The sequence below is a fragment of the Myotis davidii genome, unplaced genomic scaffold (assembly GCF_000327345.1).
Source record: "Myotis davidii unplaced genomic scaffold, ASM32734v1 scaffold135, whole genome shotgun sequence".
NCBI lineage: Eukaryota > Metazoa > Chordata > Mammalia > Chiroptera > Vespertilionidae > Myotis > Myotis davidii.
The window spans coordinates 767,788-778,682 of NW_006289813.1; the positions used below are offsets into that span (position 1 = coordinate 767,788).

The 10,895-nt window shown below is 40.2% G+C and overlaps 1 long non-coding RNA gene across 2 annotated transcripts; it reads left to right on the plus strand.

The window, feature by feature from the left end:
• The first annotated feature begins 3,002 nt into the window (after positions 1 to 3,002).
• On the plus strand, positions 3,003 to 9,481 carry LOC107182885. 2 transcript variants are annotated; one of them, XR_001513645.1, is made up of 3 exons: positions 3,003 to 3,121; positions 7,311 to 7,348; positions 9,332 to 9,481. It is a non-coding gene; the product is annotated as an uncharacterized LOC107182885 (long non-coding RNA). The 2 variants fall into 2 exon arrangements; XR_001513644.1 differs by lacking the exon at positions 3,003 to 3,121 and adding an exon at positions 6,908 to 7,019.
• The last annotated feature ends 1,414 nt before the right edge of the window (positions 9,482 to 10,895 follow it).

Below are 10,895 nucleotides of genomic sequence, written 5' to 3' on the forward strand. Positions count from 1 at the left end.
AAGCAAGCAAGCCTCATGTTAGTTTCAAGCTGCCTGGCTGCCGGCCGCCATCTTGGCTGTCAGTTAATTTGCATATCTCGCTGATTAGCCAATGGGAAGGGTAGCGGTCGTACGCCAATTACCATGTTTCTCTTTTATTAGTGTAGATAAAAGCCCAGCAACCATAATGGCGTAATGACCAGAACGACCGCTCGACCAGTCGCTATCAGGTGCATTGATGACCTCTTGATCTTTCCCCCGGCCCGCAGGCTCCAATCACAGGGTGGTAAATGGGGAACCACGGGGATCTGGGGTGGGTGGTGGCGGGGCGGGACTGGGGACTGGCAAGTGGGAAGAAGATGGCCCTGATTGCAGGCTAGGCCTAGGGACCCTACCCACGCAAGATTTCATGTGCTGGGCCTCTAGTAATGTAATAAAAACTTCTGTACAGGAACAGCTACATAATTTCCAAGACCACACGCAAAGTAAAGATATAGGGCCCTTTGTTCAAAAATGATTAAGAATGCCAAGACGGCCACAGTGGCATATTAAGCGAAGTGTGGGCCCTTTTAAGTGCAGGGACCCTGTGCAACTGCACAGGTCATAAGCCCATGAGGCTGGTCCTGTGCTTATGAAGATTATTGCCTCCAATCAATGGTGTATTTCTACATAAGTATTTAGTGGCAGTTTGATATAGATGTGTGCTTGAGACACCACTGTCCTTTTCTAAGGAAACTGCCTTTGTCCACAGTGGCTTAATAAAGGAAGTTGCCCTAACCTGTACCTTGTGCACTGGGCATCTGCTGATTAGACTAGAGTACACACCTGACTGGAGGGCAGTCAGTTCATAGGCAGGTGAGTAACTTGTAGGATGACCTGACAGGAAAAGCTCTGACCAGTGGAAGTTCAGTAATTAATTGGTAAACAGACTCTTTCTGGAATTTGAACTGAGAAATATGGAGAAGATCAGCCAGCCAGTTTGGGGCTTCAGGGTGTGGTATGAGTGGAAGTGGATAGGTAAAGAGAATCCACACATATTCCCTGTGTAACTCAACAGTGAACCCTCATGACTTGATGTAGCTAAGTAAAATTATTTCTGTTCTTTGCAACCCCAAGAACATAATTAACCCAAGGTTATGCTAGACTAGAGCATAGCTTTAGCCTATTAATGCTTAAGCCATCTAGGGAACGTGGCTTAAATACAATGAGAAGTATGAAAATAGAAAAATAGTTTCAAAACCTCGTTTTCTCCTTCAACTGCCAGCTACTGCACTGGGATCAGCTGGAGAGTAGCCCGTGCTGGCCAGGTGAGTGGTGATCTGAGCTCACTGAGTGCTGCCCTTCTGTCTTTCTTGCTTCTTGGCCAACTTTCTTATATATCCCTGGGACTGTTTTTTTTTTAAACTTCTCCTAAGTTATTTTTGACATCTTGTTCTACTTCCAGTGGAGTAGCCCTAGGAAAAATGTAGCTGTCAATTGTGCAAAAAGACACGTATTTTCTTGGTATATGTCTTTTTCCTTTCTGTTGGACTGTGCTAATGGGTCCCTGGAGTCTGCAGTAGGCTGAGGCAGGAGCTGCACTAAATGACCTCTCCAACCTTTGGCAGGTTAGCCATGCTAAGAAAAGGATTCCAATATAGTCATTTCCCAACCCCTAATTATAGAATGTCTATATAATTGTTTGATGCTTTTCCTGTTCCTTCACGGTTCAATAGAGGCGAGTTTGTTGGTCTTCAAATGCATACCCAACTAATTTGGTCAGGAATGTCACATAACTTAGCATTGACAGTAATTTGCTTTCTAGGATGCATTAAAATCTGTAGCGTGTGGGCACATTACTTATAATAGCACATGCTGCACATGAAGCATGTATAGAGCGGCACTTTGCAAATGGACCCTGATGCAATCACTCTGTAGCCTGCACACCCTGGATAAACATGACATAGACTCAGAGGGCTCATGTTCCTCATAGATGCCTCTCGACAGTGCAGGGTTTAGCTGTGTTAAGGGGTAGACTAGGAAAACCAGTCATCCAATTGGTGTTATTGTGGAGAAAGGGACATTTATGTTAATGCACTGCCTCCAAGGTTTTGCCCTGCAAAGGCTTCGGTCTGAGGGGCGGGGGGTGAAGGGGTGAGGTGGGGTTGGAAACAGGTGAACAGCCTAGAGTTCTATGTTCTTTTTTGCTTGGGCCATCAGCTGCACTTTGCCACACCCTGTGGGTATTTCGGAGAGCACTTGAACAGCAGTGCGGGACTGGCTTGAGCCTGTGGGCTGTCTGGGGTGATTGCTATGGGAATGTGAGCCATAGGTGGGTACCAGTTTTGTGTGTAGGAAAGGAAAAATGAACCTTGTAGTATTTCCAGGTCCAGATTTTGCTGTAAATTCCAGGAACCTAAGCCTTTCTGTGTCTGTATCTTCTCCTCGTAAATGGAAATGCTAAACATTGATGTTGCCCTTAACGCCGAGACATAACCCCCACGTACATTATTGCAATACTTTTTGCTTATATGAAATATTCCTAGGTTTTTGAAGATAAAAATTTAAGTCAGATTTTATCAGAAGAGTTAATATTGGGGAAAATATGGCTGGTTGAAAAGTAGTTCAGGAAGATCTATCTATCTGCCTATCTATCAATCAACATTAGAAAATTTATTAAGAGGCCACAGTGTTAACAGAAGGATGACATTTATTTAGGCATTTAAAGCATTGCCAGTAAAATGTCTCTCCAGAATCACAAACTCAACGCTGGTAATTGGAAGTGGGAGGGAAAGAACTCTTATGGATTAGAACCTGGTTATCCTGAGGAAATCCAGAGGGGAAATTAATAGCTTATTTCTGGGATGCAGAGGGATTAACGGCAGATTACTGCATTGCTCTCTACCAGAAGCAATTTGGTTTATTTTATCATTTCTATTTCCCATTTGGTTATGAGAACACTCCCAGCTTACATATTTCACAGCCCACACATAAGTTCTGAAAGCAGTGTCATTTAACTTACAGACCTGTCAGTGAACATTACCAATTTATACAGAGTCATGGTCTCTGCTGCAAATCCTCAAAGAGAACACAATAAATGGCATAAACAGAACCGGGGGCCAGTATCTCCTGTTCTGTGTGATACCGCCATGAATTGTAGTGGGTAAGTAACGCTACTCCCCACCTCCAGGTGACAGGGCCGTGATGGGCGCCCACAGAACCCGTTGGCTCTGGTGTGGACTAGGAGAAAGTATACAATTTGTGGATTAAATGAAATGTCAGTGAACAGTAGAGATTAGGCAAAATTGTGAGACATTCCAGAGTTCAGAAGGAGTGAGGGACTTGGGCAATAAGATGAAACATTCTCTTAAAAGTTTGCCACATTTTCATTTATCCTAGTTGTAAAGTATTCAAACAATTTAGAAAAATATAGAATAATCTAGATGCTCTATGCATGAAATTCATGCATAGAGCAAGGAGCTTGGCCCTCACAGCTGCGGTGGCTTGCCTCAGCCCTCGCAGCCCTGGCTTTGATGGAAGGTTGTCCGGAAGGACATCTGGAAGGTCGTTTGGCTGTCCGGGCTAATTAGTATATTACAGTTTTATTATTATAGAAGGTAAATATCTCATCTTCTCACCCTCCTGAATTTTCTTCCCTCCCCAGAAGTAACCATTATTTGGTGTTTTCAGAATATGCAGACTTTTTATGCCCAAGTATATGTTTGTACTCAAGTGTGTAGGTTTTTTAAAAAAGTAAATGGGATATTTTATATGTACACATTGTCTTGTCATTGAGCACTATGTCTTAGACCAACTGCATTCTTTAAAAAAATCTTTGTTGTTGTAAGTATTACATTTATCCCCTTTATTCCCCATTGACCCCTTCTAGCCCGCACCCACCCCACACCCCAAGCCTTGACCACACTATTGTTTGTGTCCATGGTTATGCATATATGCATACAAATTCTTTGATTGATCTCTTCCCATCCATCCACCTCTGCCTTCCCTCTGAGATTCACATTCTTTTTGTTTTTTAAAGATTTTTAAATTGATTTTTAGAGGGAGAGGAAAGGAGAGAAACACCGATGTGAGAGTGGAACATCAATCGGCTGCCTCCTGTGTGCTCCCTCACTGGGAACTGAGCCCCCACCTGGACATGTGCCCCTGACCGGGCATCTAACCAGCAACCCTTCCATGCAAGGGATTATGCCCAACCAACTGAGCCACATGCCCAGGGCCCAGCTGAATTCTTTTACATTATAATATGGCTCTCCTTTAGGTGGGCATTAGGCTTTTTTATGATAAACAATACTGCGGTGAATATCCTTGCTTATGCTTCTTTGTGCACAGGTACAAATATTTCTCTAGAATAGAGATTTACCAGTGGAACTTCTGGGTAGAACTATATGGATAGTTATATTGACAGATGTTGCCAAATTGCCTTCTTACCAGGGTATGAGAGTATCCATTTTCCCCATATCCTTTATAACTCTGGACACTATCAATCTTGTTAATATTTGCTAATGTTGTAGATGAAGGATGATTTAGTTGTTTTAATTTGTGTTTCCTTGATTGGTAAAGGTTGAGCATTTTTTCTATACTAATTGGCAATTTGCTCTTCTATAAAATGTTCTTGTCCATTGCACATTTTTTTTCCTGTTGTGTTGTTTGTTTTATTGACTATAGTCACTTCTTAGGTATCTTATGGATATAAATGGCATGGATTATATATATTTCCCATGTTTTATGTACTTTGACACTTGTCTTTTCCTATATCCATGGTGTCTTACTTTACCCAGAAGTTTATGTAGTTGAATCTGTCAGTACTTTCTTGTATGGTTTAATAATTTTATACCTGTTCCAAAGTTATAAAAACATTTCCCCTAAGACTCTGTAGCTTAAAAAATTATTTGGCCCTTTAATGACTCTGATATATAGTTTTGTGTAATGTAGGGAACCTTTCCTTTTATTTTTCTGAAACAAATTCTCATTCTAGACATTCCCACCACCTCCGATCCACCTCACATGTTTCTCTATGACATCTTGGATTTATGGATTCTTTGGATGTCTGTAGAGATATACCCTGAAATTATATGCAGAATTTTGTGTGATATATGAATAGCTGTGAAAGATTCTGGACATACTAGGGAGGTAAAATAGACTGGAATTATTTGTTGAGCTATTGAATATGGGGATTAGTGGGAAGAAGTCAGGGGTAATAGCCAGATTTTGGGTTTGGGTGATGGGTTGGTTGTTTGGTGGAGTCATTGCTGAACTAGGAGCTGTAGACTGAGTACCAGATTTTAAGGAAAAGCTGAGTTTTACTTTGTACATTTGCAATACTGCATATTGATACAGAGGCAGTAGGGAATATGATCACCCCAAGTGAGACTACAGACAGAGCAAAGATCTACAGAATACCAATGTTTCAGGTGTTTTTGGAGAAAAGGGACAGTTATAAGGTTGAGAAATAGAGATATGAGAAAAGTCAAGGGGAAATATCCCAATAGCCATGGGAGGAGAGTTTCAAGAAGGAAGGAGTGGTCAATAGGGTGAAATACTGAGAGAAATCAATTGAGATAAAGACAGAAAAGGTTCCACTGAGTAAGCAATCAAGATCATTGGTGACCTCTCAAGAGCACTTTCTGGGGAGCTATAGGAGTAGATGCTAGTGGGAGACAAGATGCTATAGGGAGGAATGGGGTTGGGAGAATAAATGGAAGGTGAGGTGATAAAGGTAGTAGGTGTAGCTAAGTCTTGCCCAAGGCTTTGCTGTGAAGGTTTGATGGTAGCTGAAAAAGGTATGTGGAAAAACTGCTATTTATTTTTCACATAGTGGAGTGACATTGTAAGGATACAAAGAGCTAATGAACTCAGTTGTCTGGCAGATATATTCTATTCTTAAAGGATTTGATAGTGAACTTAATAAAGATATTCTTTGACTTAAATATGGGATGTTAAAAAGTATTTAACAGCTGAATTAGCTTGGTCATTGACCAATCAAAATAGAAGCTACAACCTGTCACAGCAGATGCTGGCTATAAGTCATTGATAGGGCTGTACTAATGTCTAACAGTCCTGTTCCTATGGACTGTCTGGCTGTATGTATAGATGTTTTTCTGAGAAATACTTTGGTTAAAAGGACTGATTTTCAAGATTGGATTAGCAGAACTTCCAGGCCCCCAAAGAACCAGAACACAGAGGTTATAACTAGCATTGCAATATGTATTCACACTCATCTGCTAGGTTTGATTGAAGGCGACATTTGTAATCAAGAGCCTTGGGGGCAAAAAGGACAGAAAAGTGAACAGGAACACTGAAAAATTGTGTTTTTCTCCCCCTAAAAACTAAAATTAACAGTATGTGACAAGTTGTGGAGAAACAACAAAATGAAGGTAACACATTCCAAGTAAGAGCTGTAAGGGCAAGAACGATTTTCATTTCAAATTGTAATTTTACTTTGAGCTGTAAGGTTAGGAACAAAATGGATTTTTCTAATAGCAGAGCACATGTGATAGGAAATTTTCTGTTTCCACTGATGTTCCCTCAGTGATCAGTGCTAGTATTGGAATGAAGATGATAGGAACTAGTATTTTCTTGTATGTGTACTCTGTGTTTTTATGATAGTATGGGGGTCCAGGGGGCAGAGAGAGGCCTACAACTTAAACTATATGCACTTTATCATTTTAGCTCTACTCCTCATTTTTCCCCCCGGTTGGTAAATGTACAATCTTACATCATCCCAGGAAATAATTTTTCCAAATAAAAACTGAAGCTTATTTTTTTCTTTGACAAATGTCACATAGATAAACCTCTCACCATAATTGGCTCTCTTTCAGAGGTTTTCATGTGGAATATTTATAGTGAAATGTAAGTGTGTCTGGTATATAAACAGAGTTAATCACAGCTATTATACTCACTTTTACACTTCTCAGAGATTGCTTGGAATGTCACATCTCGATAAGCTTTAAGAAAAGTTGAAATTTAAAAGTTCGTTTTTAAAAGAAGGCAGAAAAAAATGAGAGTTCTGAGGGGCGGATAAAATAGTTAATGTTCTTTTGGTAGGTAGAGTCAATAATATAACCTTTTTGAGTAAAGAGAAAGAAAAACTATGTTTGTTTACCTGAATTTTATGTCTGTTATCATTGTTTCTTGGGCGAGGTTTTGTTGTGTGTTGCAGTTGACAAGATAAAATAAATCAGGAACAGGCTCGATTGCTGCCATCTCTTAGATAGGCTAGAAAAATGTTCCTACCAAGGAAGTATAAGAAAAGGAAGAAATATCCAGAATCAATATTTTGTCTGTAGATATAATACTGTTATTTGACAACGTTTCTAATTCTTTTTTTCCAGGTCACTCCAATTTGAGGGGGTAGGTTTGAAAAAACAAGGTAAAGGTGATGATCACACATAGTTTTAACCTTGAGAACTTACCAGGTGGAATCAATAGGACCTCAATCTTTTCCTCCCTCTTCCACTTCCCAAGCTCTTCCTTTCTTTGGCGTGGTCCTGGTTAATGCACTTATTCGCTATGGAAACTGTCAACCTCTCAAACATCTGCTCTGCTATTGCTGTTTGGGTGTTGGCTGCCCTCCATTGGGAGTTCCTGCCCACCACCTTGATGACCTTGTTGTGTCTGTCTCCGGATGGTGCTCATGCTGTTCCTTCACCAGTGTTACAGTTCCTCAAGTGAAGAACTTCCTAAAGAATAGTCTGGTATTTCTGTCCTTCTAAACTCTTTGTTTTAAGGAGATACAGACAATCAATCCCAAGGATGGGTTGAAGATATTTGAATGGCATCACACAATGCTACAACATTTTGCCTTTCTCAGCACCAAAACCAGTGTCCCAGAAAGGCATCCAAGGTTTTCTATCTATCCAGGCATAGTTCTCTTAGAGATGGGGGTGGGAGGCCGAATTTTAGAGACTCTGCCAATTGGTCCTCTTGGCCAGGAAACTCATAAATTCCTCTTGTACAAAAGATACCTTGAGAATTGATTCTGTTCTGATGTTGCTCAGGAAATGGTCATGCAAATTAAATTCTACTTCTGAAGACCTATTGAAGCATTAAAAAAAGAAAAATTCTTCCACAAATGTGCTGACCTGATATTTCACTTAAATACCTAGAGTCTTAATTAAAACAATTTTTTTTTTTAGCCATTTTCTAAAGTAATTCTCTAGGGTTACCAATAGCTCTATTTTCTGCAAATGATAATGAGGTCATGGAATTAGACTTTATGGGAAGCCTGGCCATATCTCTAGTCCTAGCACAATCTCTCCTTCATCCTAACCTTTGCATCACCAGAATTTGCATTAAGCAAAAAGTCCTAGCTGTGTAAGTTGCTTTTCATCATGTATAAATTGCTTGCCTTTCTCAGTCAGGAGCATTTACGGAGTGTCCACATGGCTGCAACCAGTACCATAAGAAATCACTAGCCTCTGCTCTTAAAATCCTTGTAATCCTTTGAGTAAGACATGGGTCCAAAGTTTGGCTCCAACCAGGCATTGGCTGTGCATCTTTAGGCAAATTTCTTAACTTTTTTGCATCTTAGTTTCCTCTTTTGTGAAAGAGGAGTGATAATGTAATACCTACCTTACGTAGGTTTGTCTTGATGATTAAATGAAAAAAAAAAAAAGTTCAGCACAGAGCCTGGAACACATTAAGTGCCTAGAACATGATAGCCTTCATATTAAGTGGCATATTGGCTTCTTCTTGGGATCTGCTTGTCCCGAGGAAGGCCCAAAGACAGAAATAACTACAGAGATATTGACCATATAGAGTATGCCAAAGGAGAGGGGTATTTTTCTTCTATTGAGAGCCACCGACCCATGATAGAAAAGGATCAATGGAAGGCTTTGTAAAAAACCAACACCAAACTAATTTGCTTCCCCCCCTCAGGGAAATAAAAAATACTGAATTTACCTACTTTTAAGAACAAGGAACATAGCACTTTACTCAATAACTCAATAAATAACCTGAATAGATTTCTAGAACTTTAAGGGACCTCAGAGACTATCCAGTATAATCTCTTTATTTACTAGATGAGACAACTGAGGACCAGAAGTAAAAATTTACTTCATCATAATTACCTACCTTCACCATGACAGACCAAAGGAATAAATCCTTTACTTCTAAAGGCCTAGTATCTTCCCACTACATTATGTTTAGTAAAACAATAGGGAGAGAAATAGAGAAAGAGAAAATTAAGAGGAGGGAGAGAAACGGAAAAGAGTTAGAAAAAGGGAGGGAGATACATATAGAAAGAAGAAAGTACAGAGAATGAGAAAAGGAAGAAACAAGGTAGTCATTTCCAACAACAATATGGTTTCATTGAATGTACATCATGTTAAGTTAACTTTCTTTTCTTTTTCAGCAAAATCTGTCATTCTGAATGAATGACAGAACCTCATCACCAGTAAGGAATCGATGGCATAATCCAGATGAGAAATGTTAATAACTTGGACTAGAGTGGCAGCAATAGAGATTGAATTTGGGATATAGGCCACAAAGATATATTGCTGGGAGGTAAGTGAATGGAAGGATAGAGGGTAAATTCAAAGTTTTTGACTTGAGTAATTAGGTGGATGGTGATAACCATTTACTGAGATGGGGTAAACCTTTGGACAAGCTTATACCTGATTGCTCTGGAAAAATTCTGAGTATACAGTTGGATATTTGAGGTGGGAGCTTAGGAAAGAGCAAGGCTGAAGATATAAATTTAGGAGTTTTCAGTATAAAGAGATTATGGGACTAGATGAGATTACCTAGAGATGGAATGAAAATAGAAAGGATAAGAATGCTGAGGTCTGAGTCTAGAGTACTCTATTTTCAGAAAGCAGGAGAGGAGAGGGTGCCAGCAAATGAGACCCAGAGTTATTAGTGAGGGAAATGCTGAAGATATGGGTTATTCAACTTTTAGTTAGTAATGTAATAGATTCATTTATACACAAAGAATGGAGCCCTGACCGGTTTGGCTCAGTGGATAAAGCATCGGCCTGCGGACTCAAGGGTCCCTGGTTCGATTCCAGTCAAGGGCATGTACCTTGGTTGCGGGCACATCCCAGTGGGGAGTGTGCAGGAGGCAGCTGATCGATGTTTCTCTCTCATCGATGTTTCTAACTCCTATCCCTCTCCCTTCCTCTCTGTAAAAAAATCAATAAAATATATTAAAAAAAAAGAATGGAATATGGAAGAATGTGGGCTGGATAGTAGTACAGTTAGGACTGTGTGTACCAAAGTAGTGACACGCAACAGATTAATGGCAACTTGAAGAGAAGCTGTGGTCTTACCTCAGGGCTTGCCCCGTCTCATGAACCTAATTGAAAAACCTCTTGAGTAGCCTGGCTTGTGTGGCTCAGTGGTTGAGCGTCAAGCTATGAACCTGGAGGTCACAGTTCCATTGCCAGTCAGGGCACATGCCTGGGTTTTGGGCTCGATATCCAGCAGGGGGCGTGCAGGAGGCAGCCAATCAGTGATTCTCATCATTGATGTTTCTACCTCTCCTCCCTTTCTCTCTGAAATCAATAAAAATATATTTTAAAACAAAAACAAAAACCCCCACCTCTCGAGTAGAAATAATTTGGGTCGGATTTGCAATAATAAGAGCTGGAGAGAGAGTTGCCACATTAGATTGGTTAGTAGGCCTTGGCAGACATGAAAAGCCATAGTGGATACTGTGTCTTTGTGCTAAACCAAGTGTGGGTGATGAGGACCTGGCTGCGGGAGGAGAGAATTGGATTCTTGAGACATTTGACAAGGAAGAGTTGGCAGTATTTTCTGACTGACTGGACATAGGTGATGAAAGAGAGGAAACAGGCCCAACTGATTGAAGGGTACTATAATTAGTGTATGTTTTTAGTGTAGGAAGGAAGAATAATTAAACAAGAAACATGAGCTAGTAACTTATTCTTTAACAGAACTGTTAATAACTCTGAGAG